Source organism: Suncus etruscus, chromosome X (genome assembly GCF_024139225.1).
Source record: "Suncus etruscus isolate mSunEtr1 chromosome X, mSunEtr1.pri.cur, whole genome shotgun sequence".
Classification (NCBI taxonomy): Eukaryota; Metazoa; Chordata; class Mammalia; order Eulipotyphla; family Soricidae; genus Suncus; species Suncus etruscus.
This window is the reverse complement of record NC_064868.1, coordinates 39,458,195-39,479,720: the sequence shown is the minus strand read 5'-3', so window position 1 is coordinate 39,479,720 and position 21,526 is coordinate 39,458,195. Positions and strand designations below refer to the sequence as shown.

Genomic DNA, 21,526 nt, shown 5'->3' with positions numbered 1-21,526 from the left:
AGTAACTCCTGAACATTTCTGGCATAAGGGCCCTCTCCAAAAAGTAAAAAAATAAGGTCCAGAGAGATGGTACAGTGGGTAGGATGCTTCCCTTGCATGCAGCCAACCTTGGTTCAATCTACGGCACCATATTTGTTCACCTAAGTACTGCCAGGAATGAATCCTGAGTATAAAAGAAAACATAAGCCCTGAGCACCATCAGATATGGCCCAAACCATAAAAGGTAAGAATAGAACTCCCATAGGACACAGATATCCCACTTCTTGACATCTGTCCCCCAAACATGAAAAAATATGTCCATCTATGTACATTGTAGCACTTTGTACTGGAATGTGAACCCAACAAGAGATTAGTAGAAAAAGAAGTGTGGTATATATACAATGGAACATTATATAGCTAATAAAATATGAAATTATGAAATTCACTCAATATGGATGGAATGTAGAGTCTTGTGTTAAGCAAAATAAGCAGAGGGAGAAGGACTAATACCAGCTGATATCATTCATTTGTGATATATAGAGAAACAAAACAAGGGAATAGGTAGTTTGTCAAGCCTTTGATTATAAAACTCAGATTACAATAGAACTTTGAGGAGAAGATGGTTCTAGGGCTGACATGGGATAGTAGAAGAAAGTTATGGGCAGTTCAGTTGTGGGAGGATACACATTTGTATATAAATATAAATGTTAACACTACTGTAACCATGTAATATAAATTATAATTTAAAATTATTTTAAAGTAATAAAATAAGTTATATTTTTAATTTAAATAAATGCCATTAGTTAAGTTTCTAAAACCAGGCATCTTGGGGGTTGGAGCAATAATACAGTGGGCAGGGCATTTTCTTTGCACATAGTCAATACAGCTTCAATCTCTGGCATCCCTTGTAATCCCCAGAGCTTTTTAAGAATACTTCAGAAGTACAGAGCCCAGAATCACCCTTGAGCACCACTAGGTGTGACACCCTCCAAAAAATCCCAAACCAAAAAAAAAACCAAAAAAACCAAAAAAGCTTTCTGCATGTAAAGCAAGAACTCCAATTTTTATAAATATATCTATGGCCTCATAACAACCTTTTTTTTGATCAAAATATTATGCTACACAACCCTAGCAGTATTTATATTTGCATGTACATTACATGTGCAAATATAAAAAAACAGATGTATAGTATATAAACTCAGTTTTGCCATCATCAATTTTTTGTTTGGTTTAATTTACCACACCCAGTAGGGTTCAGGGACTCCACCAGGCTTTGTACTCAGTGATTAATATTGAGAGTTTCTGGGGAGCCATTTGCTGCTGGAGAATGTACCAAGGCTTTCCACTTACAAAGCAAATGCTCACCCCCTTAAGACTCATACTAATGCTCAGCACTTCTCCTTTAGAGTGTACACATTTGTACATACCAAAGTACTGCACAAAGATGGATATATAGTTACAAACTGAAAAATAATTTTCAAGTAATGTAGATCTCTTTGTTCTTTCATCCTTGAGAAAGCTGGACTTTATGGCATAAGTACTCTAAATGTGCCTCAAGGGCAAATTGTTGGTTACTGGTCTGAGACAAGATATGTTAAAAATATAACAGCATGACAAAGAATTGTGAAATCTCACTTTACAGTATATAAGTGTATTAGTTGGAAGTGTCTTGAAAAAGTAAGAACAAAATCTCATCCAGGTTTCAATCCTAATGTAGGGCATTTACCTTGCATATGTTTAACCTAGGTTTGAACTTTGGCACCCTACTGGTCCCTTGGAATAAACCAGGAGCGATTCATGAGCAGAGAGTCAAGAGTAACCCCTAAGAATAGTTGGGTGTGGACCCAAAACATAACAATTTAAAAAAATCTCTTGTGCTTGTTTTTTGTTTTCATTGTTAATTCCAATAAGCTTGTGAAAAAAAAACGCTGATATTTAACATTGAGTTTTATTCATGTGTATATAGCAGCCTGTCTGTGCGAGAAAGAAAATTAAATCTCCAAAGATAGTTAAATTGGGGAGAAAGAGATTAGGATGCCTTCCCTCACTGCCTGAGAAACTCAGCCGAGATAACTGGAAACTCCCAAGAGCATAATATTCCAAAATACCTAAAGTAACAAGAACAAACAGAACACAAAGATCCTTTGACAAATAGTCACAGAGATGTCAAGTGGGGTCAAAACCATAGTAGCAATAGCTTTGCATATACCGATCTTGTAGGTAGTGAGCAAAGGAATCAGGAGCACAGGTGGAATTTGGAATAATAGAAGGGAAGGTAATCCACAGAAATATTCTACAAGTTATTTAACTTCAATGTAGACATTATTTAATTTAACCAAATTAATCCTTAGACAGAAAAGAGTTCCTGTTTCAAATCCAAGCTCTGAACCACGTTACCTATAGCGTCTTGGAAGCATGACTCGATCATTCTTGGTTAAAAGAAAGAACTTTTAATAACCTTTGGAGCAAATACATTTTCAGAAAATGTGAGGGGTCACTATTGTTATTATTAATGCAGAAGTGGGTTTGTATTTCCTGTTTTTCTGACAGTTTTAATAGTTTTCATGGTATAATTAATTAAATATCACCAGTGAATTTTCCTGTTATTTTTTTGGGGGGCGGGGATTGATATTGGGACTCAAACTCTGGATCTCACACATGCAAGTTTTCTATGACTGAATCACACCCCCAGTTCTTACTCCAGAATTTTATTCTTGTTGAATATCCTGGAGAAGTGAAAAATTCTGCTTTTTGATTGTACCTTATATAGGGGAGTGGCTCATAGAATTTTATGTTGAAAGGCAAAGGCAAAATCTAATTCATACATCCTTAGCCTGGCAGGTCTGTTCAGTTTTCAGCTGCAGAAAATGTTACTGTTTTTTTACACACAAAATCAAACATATGACTATCACTCAAAGAGCAATGAGAGGTAAACAGAATTAACTTGAAGGAAAATCAATAGCTATTTGTTTTATTATATATAACCCTTTTAAAAATAATCTCCCTGTGTTTGAAGTTCAAAGTCAGTAATGGTCAACAAAAGGAGATGACAGCTGTGAGTGGCTAAAACCAGGTTATATTCTTCCTTCTTGGACATGGAAAATGCAAACAGAACACTGCACTTTTTCTTATATTACTAATTAAATTTCATTTCACCAATACAATTCTTTCATCATAGAGCTAGCAATGCTTTTGCCACAAAATATTTTTGCTATTTTATATTGCAAGGGATTATACCAGCAATGCATATTTGGTCTGCTGTCTCAGTCTCTTTCTCAGAAAAAAACACTCAGCTTTTCTCTGGAAATTCATTTTTTGGGGGGCCACACCCATTTGATGCTCAGGGGTTACTCCTGGCTAAGAGCTCAGAAATTGCCCCTGGCTTGTGGGGGGGACCATATGGGACACTGGGAGATCGAACCGTGGTCCTTCCTTGGCTAGTGCTTGCAAGGCAGTCACCTTACCTCTAGCGCCACCTCACTGGCCCCTGGAAATTAATTTTTTTTTTTTTTGGTTTTTGGGTCACACCTGGCAGTGCTCAGGGGTTATTCCTGGCTCCAGGCTCAGAAATTGCTCCTGGCAGGCACAGGGGACCATATGGGGCGCCGGGATTCGAACCGATGACCTCCTGCATGAAAGGCAAACGCCTTACCTCCATGCTATCTCTCCGGCCCGGGAAATTAATTTTTTAAAGCAAACAGAAATACCTCCTAAACGCACCCAAAACATTATCCCTCCCCTCATTATTACAATGCATCCTCATTGAGTGGTATTGCCCTTTCTGCTTTATTTGAAGACCAATCCTTGGTTATACTTTACTTAATGAGATATAAATTTTAACAATATAATAATGTTAATATTATTTCAATCCTGGAGACTGAACACAATTGTTATCAACATATATTTCTTGAAAAGATATAGTAATAAAGATTCCATACTCATGTGTTTGGATTAACCACATTTTATCATTTTTTTGATGCTATAGTCTGTGATGCTGAGGGATTATTCCTGCTCTGAGATCAGGAATAACTCCTGTTGGGTATGGGGGCCATTTACAATGACCTGGATTAAACCCAGATCAGCAGCATGCAAGGTAAGCACCCTACGTGGTTATTCTTGATCTATGTTTGCCTGGTGAACTGTTGCTGAACTTTAATTTTTATTATCAGATAAAATATGTTTAGATATGAACTCTAATTTTGAACCCACAAAACATCATTATTTGAGGGGTATATTTCAAGTATGATTATTTACACATATGCACACACAACTTCTTACCTATCTAAAATGTATTTTACTAGTGATACCTAACATTTACATTATCAGACTGCACTTTCAATATCAGAGTACTTTAAAAATTATGTTGTTTGGCTGTAAGGGCTTATTTCTTAAATGAAAAGCGTGATGTAGATTTTATTTTTTATTTTTTAACTTTTCCACCATGTCCTGATGCTCTCTTGAAAACATTTCTGACTACACAAGACTAAAGTAAAAATGCCATGAACCACAAACCCATAAATAAATTAAAAAAATTGGACATGTTTTTAATGTAAGAACAGTATTTCCTGGCATTTGGTTAGAAATATTAAATCAAATTATCCGAGATAAGTCAACTGTTAGAGTAGAAGTCATTAAATTAAACTTCAACAAGAATTACAAATGGTATTAAGCCTACTTGGAAATAAAGAAGGAAGGTTATTAAGGGGTTCAGTGAAGGTAAACCTCATTTTACGGTTTTTATTCAGTGAAGAAACAAATGAAATAAAAACTTCAATTATTTCTGTACCTGATAATAAGTAAAGAAAAAAACAAGATAAGATACTCTTAAGTGTATTTAAAAACATCAAGGGACCAGCATGATAGAACAGAGAGTAAAGCACTTGCCTTGATTGCAGTCAACCCAAGATTGATCCCCAGCATCTGATATGATCCAACAAGCCCAGCAGGAGTGATTCCTGAAAGTAGAGCCAGGAGTAACTCTTGAGCATTGCTGGCAGTGACTCAAAACCAAACCAAAACAAGTTCTGAAAAGAATAGCCAATGGCTAGAGGCAATGATTATGTATAGTTAAAAATAGTTTTTATATTATAATATACAGTCTAAAATTAAACACATCAATATTTAAAAATTTTCCTGCCAGAAGTAATTCTGAGTGCAGAGCCAAGCAAGAGTGAGCTCTTAGGAACCACTCAGTATGACTCAAAAGCAAACAGTCTAAAAATTGATATTTTAGAATCTCTCAGACAGAACCATTAGAAAATCAGGTGCATCTTGCACAGATACAGAAATATATTATATAATTCTTTAGAAATAATTCTTTAGAAATTTTGTATATTTGAAAAAACTAGCATATACTTACCACCTGTCAAGTAGAACTGGAGCAATTAGTTATACTTAATGCCTCCCAGCATTTATTCCGATGCTTAATCATCCTCTTTTAATCATGTGCTAGTGCACAGAGGTGCTGATATGATGAGGGTTTAAAGGTCACAAATATGGGCTTTAGTGTTAGTCTGCCAGGACTTGAAAACTGCATCAATTAATCATTTTGCTATTAATTATACATAACCATTATGACCCCAGTTTTATTCTTATGTAAATGGGATGATAATAATTTCTATCACTTGGGGGTTTATTCTTTCCAGTTTTTATTTCTGTATCATGATTACATTAATGATTACAATAATGTTAACAATCCAATGTTCCAGCACTACACCCATAGCCAATGTTTTTCCACTAGCATTCCAAGATCCCTTCTCACTCCCCAAAACTAAACACTTGGAAAACTCATGAGCATTGAGTGGATATAAAACTTATCAGAACTAAATACCCAACCCAGAGACAACAACAATAGAATAAGAGACCCAAACTACAACAAGCTATACACAAAAGGGACCTGTTACACTAGCAGTCCAGGGGGCTAATGTGGAGGAATGAGATGAATGCTGGGAACAGTGGCGGAGGGAGGTCAAAACTGGTGGTAAAAATTGCCCTAATTCACCTTATTATGTACCTTAAATGTAACTGCAAAAGTCTGTAATTCACATTGGTCTCAATAAAAGTTTAAAAAAAGTGGGCCAGAATCCTAAGTGATAACACAGTGGGTAGGCATTTACCTTGCATGTAGCCAACCTGAGTTTGATTCCCGGCATCCCAAATGGTCCAGTGAACACAAAATCAGGAGTAACTCAGGAGTACCACTGGGTGTGGCCCCCAAACAACCCAAAATTTAAATATTATAATCTGCACCATACATTTACAATAGTTATGCTTATGGTCTTGGTGTAAACAGTTACCTTATCTCTCCAACACATGTCTTCCATAGAGGCAGGTGGGGAAGGGTGGACATGAAAATTAAATTGGCTATTGGTGGTAGGAAGTATACTCTGATGGAAGGACAGGTTTTGGAATATTGTATGACTAAAACTCAACTCTTCCTAATTGTTTATCACATGGCAATTCAATATAAAAATTAAAAGTATCCAAGACCTTCACCAAAGGACTTTGTTACATACATTCCATCTAATCATTCTCCCTATGCCCACCCTTTTTACTTGTTATTCTCAGGTCTGTAAACCACTTCCAAGATTTTACCATCAATTTATACCTTCCATTTCTTAATCTTGTTTCTCAAAACACCAGAGATGAGTGATCTCATGTGGTATTTTCCTTTCTCCAACTGATTTATTTTAGTTAACATGGTACCATACAGTTCATCTAAGTTGCAGTGAATTGCATGATCTCAGATTTCTTATGGCTGCATAGTATATATATATATATATGTATATATATTATACATACATATATATGACTTCTTCTCATAGGGTTCTAATATAAAATTAGTTCAATTAATTCAAAAGAATCAATTATTAGCACCAACCTTTAAATATAAAATTTATTATTTTCTGTGTTGACATTTAAAATGAAAATTATCATGCAAAATAAACAACTCTATGTTAGCCAAAAATATATTGTCTTAATATCTAGTTTTCCAAACAGCACTTATTAAGAGGCAAAAATTTCTTCAATTTATGTATACAGATACTTTATCAAAAAATAGTTGACCATAGATTCAAGTACTAGATTCTAGTACATTGGCCAGAGTCTGTCCTTATTTTGATACCAGCCTTTTTAATGACTGTAGTTTTATAGTATAGTTTGAAATTAGGTAATGAGATATATCACAGGTTTTTTTACTTTAGCTTTGGATATCTGGGGGAATTATATATATATATATATATATATATAATTTTATATACATTTATATATAAATATATATTTATTTATATTATCATATATATATAATTTAGGTAGGATGGTCATGTTGACAATATTGATTCTTCCAAAAGATGAACTTGAGGTATTTTTCCATTTCTTAGGTCATTTTTATTAATATCTTAAGTGACAGTTTTCATGACATGATCTTTTACCTTTATAAAAGTATAAAGTGGACACTTCTTGTAAAATGCCCTAAGGGCCAAAGAACTCTACTTAGAAAAGACATTTATTGTACAAATGCATTCAGCATGCTTGTGCCCGGCCAGCTCCATTGACTCACTTTGTTCTTCAAAGACAGCAAACTAAACTGAAAAATTATGGGTACACTAGTCATTCAGATGAAAACTGGCAATCTAGGAGGACAGGGTAGCCAAGTCCCTACCCTGCCAATGCAAGTTCTGCTTCATCTATTACTCACAATTGCTACTTCACTAGTGGCCCCACTTCACTACTCCTCTATGGTTCTCTGCAGATATCAATCTGACCAAATCTCCAGTTACGTTGATATTTAGGCTCATATCACCACGGTTTTGTTTTGGTTTTTGGGCTACACCTGGCAGTGTTCAGGGTTTGCTCCTGGCTTTGTGCTCAGAAATCGCTTCTTGCAGGCAAAAGGGACCATATGGGATGCCGTAATTCTAACCACAATTGGTCCTGCGTCAGTCATTTGCAAGGCAAATGCCCTACCTCTATGCTATCTCTCCAGCCCCTCAACATGTCTTTTTAAAAGTGAGTGTGTGCATCCTCCAACCTTTTCATATTTTCTGAATCCCTGGCATCTAAAAACAAGCCCCACAAAAGAATTCCAGTAGTTGGAATTCTTGGACTGTGTGATGGTCAAATTTGCAACTGCTCATCAACTCAATTTTTGTCTAATACCATAAATTTAGATCCACTGTTGTTTAATATGATCATGCCCATTGGAACAGAACAATTTAGATGCTAAACTGTATCTGAAGCCACCTAATGTTTAGAAAGAAATGAAGTATTCAAATGGTCAACAAGCTAGAAGAGCTTATTAAATCTTTTGACAATGACTTAATGACCTCTTTAGAGATACAATAATTTTCAAAAATTTGCTTGCTGATATACTTTTTTCCCTCTCTTTGTTTATTCTTTCCTTTTATAAAATAATTTATTTCCCAGTTAATTGGAAGAAAATATGTTATGATTAACTATGTCAACTGTGCAATAAATGTTCTTTAAATAAAGAAACTTAAAACTTTATTGCAGCACTATCCATAATAGTCAAAATTTGGAAACAACAAATATCCAAGAATAAATGATTTAATAAAGAAACTATAGAACAGGGACTAGATTGATTTCATGCTGCCGACCTGGGGTGGACCTGAGTTTAATTCCTGGCATCTCATATGGTTCCCCAAGCCTGCCAGGAGTGATTTCTGAGAGCAGAGTAGGAATAACTTCTGAGAACAGCTGTGTGTACCTCACAAAAGAAACTATAGAACATCTACAAAAAAATAAACTTCTTAAGTATAAGAAAAGATAAAATGCTATTGCTACAAAAGAGAGTGGGATATCATCCCATTAACAAAGACCATATAATTCAAATACTCCTCTCAGCAAAACAGGTTAGACCTTTCAGTAAAACATGGAGCAGCAAATGTGTGCCATAGAAAAATATAATAGAATAATGTGGCAAAAATTGTACCCCAGAAAGAATAGAATAAATGATGGGGCAGTGGCATGAGCATAAGAATAAAAACAATGTAGGGTCCTAGGGTATACAGAGAAACAGAGGGAAAATAATAGAAAATTGTCATGACTTTATTGAGGGTGTCTTCCCAATGGCTGTGTCAATATTCCAAGCACTGCTTTTAATGCTCCTACTGAATTTTGATGTATTTACTAATTTCCCTTAATTTATGATGAGTTAAGCAATGGCTTACATGTTGGAGACCAGGGTAGGTGGGGGAAAGTAATATATTAAATAAATGGTCAACCTATTAGTTCACTCAAGGTTCTTGAGATAACCCCAAAACTTGAATAGTCCTTTTGCATTTGTCACTTTGTGTTTGTCTCATTTCCTGAAACAAACCTCCAGTGGAATGGAGGTTGAAGATGTCAGTCTGATTGGCTATATTGTGGAAATTGTGTGTTGATGGAGCTGAGTATTTAATTCAGTATCATGCTGAGTTAAGTTAGCAAGAGGATAGGGATAGACACAGAATTATTATTTTCATGTATGTAATATAAAGAAAGATGGCAGGACAATAACTGATAAGTAAAGGAGGCATAGACTGAGAACTCATTTCTAGTAGGAAGCATACTATAAGAAAGAATTTGGGGGAGTAGACACTGAGATGATGGTGAAGGAAAATAGAAGATATGTGGAAGATATAGTTCTGGAAGCTTTGTGTATAGAACATACTTTTAACATTTTTATAAATTATGATGCTTAAAAATAAAAATAATTTAAAGAGAAATATAAATAAACCATATTTTGTTAATTGTCAGAAACTTATTGTTTGGAGACAGTATTTTAAATAAAATAGAATGATTTTTAGTTTGATATTTGTATATATGAATGCAACAGATTTTTGTGTGTTGATATGTAAAATATGAAGCTGGATTTTATATCTTACGCTTTACAAAAAGTTAACTCAAAGTGAGACCAAAGCCTTGATATCATATCAGAATCTATAAAATACATTAGAAAAATATAGGCAGACTGATTTAAGATTTGGACCCAAACTTGTCTTCAATGATATGATTCCCATGGAAATTTACTATAATTTTTAATGGGACTAAATCATAGTTTCTACAGGACAAAGAAACAGGCCTAAAAGTAGAAGACACCCAACTGAATGGAGAAAATACTAGCTCTCAACATATTAAGTAAAGGTATGATATCCAAAATACATAAAATATTAACAAAACTCAAAAACAAGAATAACATAAGGGACCAGAGAGATTCACAGCAGTAGGGGCTTTTGCTTTGCATTTGGCCAACCCAGAACAGATGGTGGTTTGAATCCATATGGTCTCCCATGCCTGCCAAAAGTGATTTCTGAGCATAGAGCCAGGAGTAACCCCTGACTATTGCCAGGTATGACCCAAAAACAGCAACAATAGCAACAGCAGCAGCAACAACAACAACAACAAAAGAACCACATAAAATGGGAGTGAAAGGGGGAGCACACCAGGACGCCAATTTGTGGCCACATTTTAGGCACCTCTGGGAAGCTATGAATAAGGGGAAACGGGTACAGTGCACCCGGGGGAGCACACCAGGGTGCCAATTCGCAGCCATATCATAGGCACCTCTGAGAGGCTGTAAGGTGAAATGGGTACAGTGTGCCCAGGGGGAGCGCACCGGGAGCACCAATTCACAGCCACATTTAGGCACCTTTGGGAGGCTGTGAGTCAGGGGGACCAGCGACTAGACAAACACTACACTTTCCCGGAAAGGCAAGAAGCTCAGGCGAGTTCCCAAGTGGCAAGAAGGAGGAGGGATCTAGGCTCAGCTGCGCCCTCTACCATTTTGGCCAGGAGTAGAACTTCACTGGCTGGCAGAAAGAGGGGGTGGGCGATTGATCAGGCTAGACTGGAGGACATGGGAGGGGCCAAATCTCAGGAACCTCAGCCAACACACCCACCTAGAGTCGCACTATAGAGAAGGGATCCAACCCCATGCCACATATGGCAAAAGCAGGATAAAACCTGAAGGCATTTCACTCCAAGACAAACCAATAAATGCAAAGAAATATAGGTAAATTGAGAAAGACTCTAACATCTGGAGATATGGAGAGAAATCCTAACAAGTTTCCAAGTCCACCAAAATGCAGAGACCCAAAAGATGAAGACCTAAATGCAGCCATGAGAAAAGAAACACAAGCCATGGTTAAAGATGAAAGAATCAGAATCACTAGCTAGGGAGTACAAGAAATCCATGGACGAAGAAATCAACCAAATTAAAGACCTGTTACAGAGGGCCCGGAGAGATAGCACAGCGGCGTTTGCCTTGCAAACAGCCGATCAAGGACCAAAGGTGGTTGGTTCGAATCCTGGTGTCCCATATGGTCCCCCGTGCCTTCCAGGAGCTATTTCTGAGTAGAGAGGAGTAACCCCTGAGCACCGCCAGGTGTGACCCAAAAAATAAAAAAAAAAAAAGACCTGTTACAGAACATGAGAGATTACATACAAATGGAATTAAAGAAAACAAAAAACACCATAAAAATGGGAGAGAAAATGAAGATAAGCAGATGTCCAATAGACAAATAATAAAGTATTCATCATCATTTATTATCAGGGAAATAAAAATAAGGATTGCTATGAGATATTGCACACCAGTGATAATGAAAAATATTATGAAGAGAACATCTAAGTTGATGAAGATGTGGTGAAAAAGGAACACTCATGCTATGCTGGTAAAATTATTGTCTAGTTTAACCCCTACAGAAAACAGTATGGAGATTTCTCTGAAAAATTAGAATAAGACTCAGCATGACTGCTTGTAAGTATCTACACCAGAACAAAAATATTTTCCTTCATTGCAGCACTTTGCACAATAGCTAGGCAATTTAAGCAATCTTGGTGTCCAATGGCAGATGAGTGTATAATAAAACTATGATCTATACATATATACGAAATGGTATACTGTGCAGATGCAAGAAAGAAGTCATACAATTCTATGAAACTTGAATATAACTGGAAGATATTATGTCACATGAAGTCAGAAGAAAGACAAAAGCATGTTCTGAATGATGTGGTTTATAGAATAAGAGGAAACAGCAATGGAATTTACTAAAGATGGTATACCTAGATCACCCTTAGCAATAGAGTATATGAAGGAGAAAGTCAAAGAAGAAAAGAAATGGAAGGGATAAGTAAAGAGAGGACAGGAAGTAATAGTTCAGGGGCCTCAGCATATCATTGGGGTAAAGGGGTGGTATATATCTATATCTAAACCACAGAACCAACAACACTGCAAACATGAGATTCAAAATATAACAACTGAAATTTAAAACGTGTATGTCAAGGAGGCAGGCTGGGGTGGGATGGAATGTGTACACATAATCTGAATAATGATACTGAAGGTAAAAGTACATATTAAGATTAGACCTCAGTGCTTCCTATTGTGATTAATGTTCCTAGCAGCACATTATGTATAGCTGTCATAAAATATTCACAGTATGTGTTAATGAATGCATGTACATATCCAATTTTATTTCCTAATAATACAACTTATCCCTTGAGATACTGCCAATACAGTTATCAAAGTAAATATTATGTCATAAGGTAATCTATATTAAGTGGGGTTAGAGAAAGGGCACACTTGGTAATGCTCAAAATTTACTCCTAGCAGTGCTCAGTGGATATATGTGGTGCCAGGATGGAGCCAGGTTGAACCAAGAGGCAAGACTGGCATCATCTTGATCCCTGTACTATGTCTCCAGCTTAGAAAATAGTATCTTAAAAAAGAGAAAATGAATAAATAAACAGATGATCCATTTTTATTAACTACCACCTCCTAGAGATGTGTTTTTGTTGAAAGGAAAGCATAAACAAGTCAAATGAATTTTCTATCTATTTATCAAATTTTTTTTGTCCACCAATTTACAATACAGACCAGGCAAAGGGACTGGGTTGAGGTGTATATAGGGTGCATTTACTGTACCTCCTCTTTCTATACAGTCAGTGTAAAGAACATAGCCTGTGGTAAGAATTGGGATACCTTATCTTTTCTTTTTTGATTTTTTAGTATATATTATATAAAACATATAATATATAATATATATATTCCTTCACCAGTACAACATTCCCATGACCAATATCCCAAGTGTCTTTCCTTCCCACCCCACACTGGCCTGCACTCTAGACGGATGTTCTAATTCCCTCATTCAGTCACATTTTGTTATGACAGTTCTCAGTGTAATTATTTCTGTGACTGTACTAAAAGATCTCTGTGGTGAGCTTAATGTCAGGAGCTGGACCCTCCGGTCCTCCTCTATTTTGTCTCTGATAATCAGTACACAAATGTTTTTCATTTTTCTCAAAACCCATAGATGAGTGAGACCATTCTGTGTTTATCTCTCTCCCTCTGACTTATTTTACTCAGCATAATAGATTCCATATACATCCATGTATAGGAAAATTTCATGACTTCATCTCTTCTGATGGCTGCATAATATTCCATTGTGTATATGTACACAATGGAAATTCATACCCTGCTTTTGGTTTGACAGGATTAATATCATTAAAATGACAATACTCCCAAAGTTTGTAAGATTTAATGCGATCCCTCTAAAGATACCCATGACAGTTTTCAAAGAAGTGGATCAAACACTTCTTAAATTTATTTGGAACAATAAACACCCACTAATAGCTAAAGCAATACTTGAGAAGAGGAATATGGGAGGTATTACTTACCCCAACTTTAAGCTGTATTACAAAGCAATAGTTATCAAAACAGCATGATATTGGAATAAAGACAGACCCTCAGATCAGTGGAATAGGCTTGAGTACTCAGAGAATGTTCCCCAGATATACCGTCACCTAATTTTTTATAAAGGTGCAAGAAATCCTAAATGGAACAGGGAAGGCCTCTTCAATAAGTGGTATTGGCACAACTGGTTATTCACCTGTAAAAAAGCGAACTTAAACCTCCAGTTAACATCATGTACAAAGGTAAAATCCAAATGGATTAAAGACCTAGATATCAGACCTGAAACCATAAAGTATATAGAACAACATGTACGTCAAACACTCCATGGAATTGAGACTAAAGTTATCTTTAAAGAGGAAACAGTACTCTCCAAACAAGTGAAAGCAGAAATAAATGGGACTATATTAAGCTGAGAAGCTTCTGCACCTCAAAGGAAACAGTGCCCAGAATACAAGAGCCGCACACTGAGTGGAAGAAACTATTCACCCAATACCCATCTGATAAGGGGTTAATATGCAAAATATACAAGGCACTGACAGAACTTTACAAGAAAAATATCTAACCCCATCAAAAAATGGGGAGAAAAATTAACAGACACTTTGACAAAAAAGAAATACAAATGGCTAAAAGGCACATGAAAAAATGCTCCACATCACTAATCATTAGGGAGATGCAAATCAAAACAACTATGAGGTACCATCTCACACCACAGAGATTGGCACACATACAAAGAATGAGAACAAGCAGTGCTGGCGGGGATGTGGAGAGAAAGGAACTCTTATTCACTGCTGGTGGGAATGCCGTCTGGTTCAACCTTTGTGGAAAGCGATATGGAGATTTCTCCAAAAGGTGGAAGTTGAGCTCCCATATGATTCAGCTATACCACTCCTAGGGATATATCCTAGGAACACAAAAATACAACACAAAAATCCCTTTCTCACACCTATATTCATTGCAGCGATGTTTACAATAGCCAGACTCTGGAAACAGCCTAGATGCCCCTCAACAGATGAATGGTTAAAGAAACTATAATACATATACACCATTTATTAAATTTTGAGTTTCAAGGAGCTCTGGCTTACTTCTAGAACTTAATATGGTCACTACAATTACTAACTCCACAAGTGATAAAGAAATGAAACTCACTTTATTATTTCTGTAGAATTAGAACATTATGAATATGAATCATGAATATGGGAGATAGCAGTAGGTCACAAGCAAATTGTTATATTAAAATATAGGAAGATCATATTGGGAAATCATTGGGATATTATTAAAATATTAGGTAAATATTGGGAGATCATTCAAAACAATGCCAGAACGAGGGAGAGGAAATGGAGCCGAAAAGGAAGAGCAAGAGGGAGAATGAGGGAGAGAGACAACTTACAGGATGTACATGAACATAGTTTCAACTATTAGTTAATCCTGAATGGTAAGCATTAAAGATGAGTAGCTATTTGTATATATGTGCTGACAAAATATTCATAACATATGTTGTTATATAATAGGGCATCAGTAAAAAACCTGCTAATTTAACATATTAAAGTTGCATTTCCTAGTCCTTTTCTTAACATACTAAATAATTATAATTTTTTAATAAAATGTTAAGTGTGCTACCAGGACATAAAGAAGTCAGCATTATTATTTTATTCTGTATACATATTAGAAGAATCTCAAACCCATCTAAGTTGAATAACCAAACAGCTAATTTTCAAGCTTAGCTGACAGAGAATTTCAGAAAATTGTAAGTACATAGAATAAGCATGATTCAATAACTAAAAGACACTATTACCTTTTTTAATCAATATTTTGTCATTAGAAGCCCAAATGTAAATATGAGTGTGAGTATATTCATGGATGTAGGTGATCTATTTAGGGATTTCAACAGAGTTTAACTGAATGTTCTCCATGTAAGTTATAGGGCTGAAATAATTCGCATAGTTTTGAATATTCAGTGAGTAAGGTGCTTACTTTGCATGTGGCTGGCTGGGGTTCAATCTCAAGCACCACATATAGTCTCCAGAGTATAACCAGCAATGATCCCTAAGTACAGAACCAGGAATAAATTTGAAGCACCAGTGTATATCACCCAAATCAATGTATGCATATGTATCATCTTATGTTATAATGTGTACATATAAGTGTATTATTTATGTCTATAACTGTATACATGTATATTTTTATGTTTTAATATTTCCTAAAACACTTATTACAAAATGAAATATTTGAGCAATTTCTGTGCTTAATGTAGTTAAGGAGACTATATTATTTATGTCATATTTTTAAATACAATGTCATATATAAACACATTTTATACTCATGACTTTGAGTCTTTAAAATAAATTGACCAACTCCTTGTCATCCTGAGGACAGAGTCAAATGTTAGCTTTGAGCACAGTCAAGTTAGGTCCTCCTCCCCCTATTCATACCTCCCCATATACTTCTGTCTCCTGAAATAGTTTGATATATTATGTTGCAAATATATATTTGTAACATAAGTGACAAAGGCAGCATCACTAATTAAAACTATCTAAATATAAAGTGATGGCTTTTTCTAGTTTATCTAGTATATTCATTTATTATTTCATCTCCTCACAATGATGGAAATATAACATTCACACTGTAATGATTCTGGAGTGTCAGGCACAGCCAATCCAATTAAATATAATTATACTTAAACTGGATATTTAACCATACCAAAATAGGAATAAATGCAAAAACAATTCAACAGTGCTAATAACATCTGAACAAAAGGACAAGTATATTATAGACAGAAGTGTGAGAAGATTTGACAAAGTGACTGGGTAAGTCTGCTGTGAAGGTGATTTGTCACTAGGGTACATGTTTTTCCTGAAGACAATAGTCATTCAGTAGGATCTAGTGCAATGTCTCCATTTGTTAGGTTAAATGAAATTTTAAAAACAAGAAGATGCTCAATTTCCTCAGTTCATCCAGGTACTACCAGCTAAAAGTTTCCCTTTATTTCCCTCTTTCTCCTTTTATTATAAAGACCCATATCCAATGGTAGAAAGAATTGTTTCTTTCCTGAGAAGCCAGTCCCATGCTCCCCATACACATAGAAATACAGAGATCAAGAAAGCAGATTAGCGCACTGAAGACCCGTAGTCACATTATTCTTACCTCAGTCTGGGCTTTAGAACATTTGTGTAGCCTCACTTTTCTTTTAGACACACAAATTGTAGAGTGCTGAACTACCTGATTCTCAAGGAGTACTAGCAGGAACTAGAAAAACCAGCCTCTCATGTTCCTGACATTTATTTACACACTAAACACACCCAGTAAAACAGAATGATGGTCATCTGTGGAGGACAGCTCTTCTAAGTAGCAGGCAGGATCCTCGCTATCAAAAATCAGCATCCCAACAGGGAAAGAGTTATCCCTCTTTTATCTTTTGGAGTACATACAGAACGGTCTTTACATAAAATGCATTTTATGCACTTAGTTTTGGCTTGGGGACCACATACAATTATGTCCAGGTTTCACTCCTTGCTCTGTACTTAGGGATCACTTTTAATAATACGTCTTTGGGACAGGGGTTAGACCATAATCTGAAGTATTCAGGGGGGCATAACGTGGTGCTGGGGATTAAATTAGCATTGTCTGCTTGTAAAGTAAGTATCTTAACCCCTGTAATATTTCTACAGCCCTCAGAAATAAATATATAGAACAATAAAAATAAACATGTTACAGGTATCATTTGAAATGCTTTAAATGTTACCTTCTCCCATAAATCCCAAAATCTGTTAGAAACAAATATTACCCCTGAATTATATTTGAGCAATCTAAGTAACTGCCCAGTTACCAATTAGTACATGGTAGGCACAAAATATAAGATTGAGGGGGCTGGAGAGATAGCATGGAGGTAAGGCATTTGCCTTGCATGCAGAAGGATGGTGGTTTGAATCCCGGCATCCTATATGGTCCTGAGACTGCCAGGAAGGATTTCTGAGTGTAGAGCCAGGAGTATCCCCTAAAAACTGCCGGGTGTGACCCCCCCCAAAATAAGAACGAACACTTTACCTAATGCACAGTCTATGTATCTAAACATGAAACTACACTGGGCATGTGTGACTTTTGACAAAACAAATGCTAACAGACATGGCTAACATGCTCAGCTAAATATTAGATAACTATTTTTATGCTAATATTATACTGATTCTGAAGTTAGATAAAGTTAATTTTTGAAAAAATATTTGCCCGAGGTGATTATTCATTTGTGTTACCATAGCAGCATTCTCTATCTGCAGCTCTCTTTTGTGGGCCCTAGGTAATTGTAAAGATGGCATAAGCTTAATGTACAAAGATATATAATTCCTTATAATCAAATAGTCATATGGAAAAATCTATATAATGACTTGCAAAGCCAAAAATATTTATTTTTAGCTCTGCTTTTCAACGTAGATAGATAATTCCTGCTGATTTGTCATTAAGTTCACTCCTCAGCTATCTCCAAGCTGATGTTCAACCCTTTGGGAGAGAGTTTTGACTTAAAATGTTAAATTCTAAAATTTCCTTACAAGGGGCCAAAATAGTGGTACAATGGGTAGGGCACTTGCTTTGCACATGCTCCACCTACATTTTAATCCTACACCTATCATCTCCAAAGCACAGCCAGGAGTGATCTTTAAGTGCAGAACCAGAATAAGTGCTGAGTACTTTCAGGTGTGGTCCCAAAACAAAAAGTAAAAATAATATAAATATATAATTTTTAGTTATGCTTTTCCTTATTTGGCAAAATTATCTATGCTTTTTAAATATTTGAAATAGTCATTAGCTCTTATTTAAAGCCATAGTTTTTTTTATTTCTTCTTCTTTTTTTTTCTTTTCTATTTTTTGGGGGGGGGTCACACCCGGTGATGCTCAAGGGTTACTCCTGGCTATTTGCTCAGAAATCGCCCCTGGTTTGGGGGATCATTTGGGATGTCAGAGGATTTAACCGTGCCTGTCCTAGGCTAGCACATGCAAGGCAGATGCCTTGTGCCCTGTAACACTGCTTTGGCCCCATTAAAGCAATAGTTTTAAAAGTCTATATAAAACTTGATATTTTGAAGATCTGCCATCTTGTCCATAGGTCCCAGGTTTCTGCTACTCTGCATATTGAATATTTGGTATTGTACATTGAAAAATATGGATCATAATTCTATCTAACTTTTCATTCTGAATATTGTTGACTTTGTTCTAGTAGGCAGTTTAATTGATTTATCTTTATGCTATATTAAATTAGATATGAAATTTCTTTATGCTATATTGAATTAGATTTGCAAAAGCCTTTTCCTAACTCTTCTTTTGGGAATTTATTCTTGAAATTCTATTACCTCTCTACATCTTGTACAGGTTAGGTTTTAAGATTTTGAAGGGCATATTTATTATTGGATCCCCATTAGAACAGGTATTTTAAGGGTCTTTACAATTAAAGCTTATGGTATTATAGCTGGATTCCCAGGAATTTAATCAAGCATTATCTTCAGTTTTTGTTGCTGTAACTCCAAATTCCATAGTATGATCAACTGCTAATATCTTTGTCCCTGCCCTAATCATGAACTTTGTGGTCAGGCTTATGTGGTCTTGCCCCGTTAATATGCAACCTAGATTTCAAAGACTCTTGAAAGACTTCTGATTTTATTTTCACAATTTTATGTGACTTTACCCTTCTCTGACACCCTGTTGTGCAAACTTATGCTTCTCTAAGTCTACTGAACTCTGATTTCTGTTTTTTAGCCCAAATAAACACTATGTTTGATCTAGAATCTGGATCACTATAGTATAAATAAATTATTCCCAGAGAGAGTGTGCACAATACAAGGAATATTAAAGATTTTGAAAAAAAAAGAAAAAATAAGAAAATAAAGAATTTTGGAATAGGACCTTAATATTTTAGTAGCACTGTCCAGTTTAAAATTCTACCATCTGCTTCCTAATTATTCATATATTTTCCACATGCAAAATACAATTATTTTGCCCAACATCTCAAACATCTAAAATAATCCTCAATGTTTAAAATTCCGTCATATAAACCAGGCATGTGCAAGACTCTGAAACAAAACTCCTGGAGAAAAATTTCTATTTGTGGTCTATGGAAACTAGAAAATAAATCATATACTTTCAAACTAACAATTGTGAAACAGGCATGATATAACATATGGGAATTGTTTTCAAGAAATAGAACAAGGCACAATGAGTCTCAGCTCTAAGAAATTTTGATAACTAATGGGCAGTAGGTTTCAAGTACCAACAATAATGTCTATAGCTTGTGTAAGGGATAACTTTTGGAGAAATGGAGCCTCCATTCAAAAGTTACTAGTTCTTACTCCTACGGATATAACCGAGGAACACAAAAATACAATGCAAAAATCCCTTCCTCACACATATATTCATTGCTGCACTATTTACAATAGCCAGACTCTGGAAATAACCAAGACGCCCTTCAACAGATGAACGGCTAAAGAAACTGTGGTACATATACACAATGGAATATTATGCAGCCATCAGGAGAGATAAAGTCATGAAATTTTTCTATATACAGATGAACATGGAATCTATTATGCTGAGTGAAAAAAGTCAGAGGGAGAGAGATAGACACAAAGTAGTCTCACTCATCCATGGATTTTAAGAAAAAAAGATTTTTTTGCATAATCCTCAGAGATAAAGAGAGGAAGGTTGGAAGGTCTAGCTCAGGACATGAAACTCACCACAAAGAGTGGTGAGTGCAGTTAGAGAAATAACTGTACTGAGAAAAACGTAACAATGTGAATGAATGAGGGAAGTGGAAAGCCTGTCTAAAGTACAGGTGGGGGTAGAGTGGGGAGGAGGGAGATTTGGAACATTGATGGGAGGAGTGTTGCATTAGTGAAGGGGGTGTTCTTTACATGACTGAAACCCAACTAAAATCATATTTGTAATTAAGGAGTTTAAATAAAGATGTTAATAAAATAAAATTAAAAAGTTATTGATTCTTATCTTTGGGAACATTTCACTATATCTAAATTATATTTTTGTGTTTGTTTTTTTTTCTCTTATCATTGATTTGTTAGAGATGAAAAGATAACTCAAAGGAGCAGAGCACATGCCTGGCTTTCAGGTAGTCCTGAATTTAATCTTTAGCACCACGTAGAACCCCCCAGAACCACTAAATATGTATAAATCTGGTGGTCCCCAAACATCTCTGGGTATAACCCTAATGGTACTTATTAAGCAATAACAGAAATGCATTGCCACAACAGGCACTGAACTTTGTGATAGACAACCAATTGCAGTACTAGGGAGACCAATTAAAGTAGATAAATTGGTCAAAACATTTACTAGTTCCCTTATTAAGTATAATATTTTGTTTTGGGGGTTACTGGGCCATACTCAGCAATGCTCAGGGCTTACTACTGGATCTGTACTCAGGAATTTCTCTTGGCAGTGCTCAGGGTACCATATGGGATGCTAGTGATTATACTCAGGCCAGCTACATGGAACACCTTACTTGCTGTACTACTATTTCAGACACATTAAGAATAAATGTTTGACAATTGTTCATTTCATATGTTAATTTCAAAATATGATTTAATTTGTTCTGAAAACTACCATTTAATCAGCTCATAATCAAAATCAAACTGTCCATATGTTATTGAAGCCAAAGATGTATATATTGTCCTCAATTTTAAAAAAGCTATAATTTTTTTGATAGTCCAAATAAACAAATGAGGCAATACACTATTGCTGGTACCACTTTTCTAATTTTAATAACTCATTATTCTTTGTTTTATTTTGCATGCATAATAGCTCATTTTGCATATATAATAGCCCATCACCCATTGTGGTCAGAAATGCATGATAATTTGATTTCAGGGTGGT

At 35.6% G+C, this 21,526-nt stretch overlaps 1 protein-coding gene and 1 non-coding gene across 2 annotated transcripts in view; both read right to left on the bottom strand.

Annotated features, from left to right (window-relative positions):
• The window catches only part of SYTL5 (synaptotagmin like 5), a 438,357-nt gene that overhangs the window by 269,762 nt on the left and 147,069 nt on the right, over positions 1-21,526 (bottom strand). The window lies entirely within an intron of this gene.
• Positions 12,824-12,956, bottom strand: LOC125999821 (small nucleolar RNA SNORA51). The gene has a single exon (XR_007492289.1). It is a non-coding gene; the product is annotated as a small nucleolar RNA SNORA51 (small nucleolar RNA).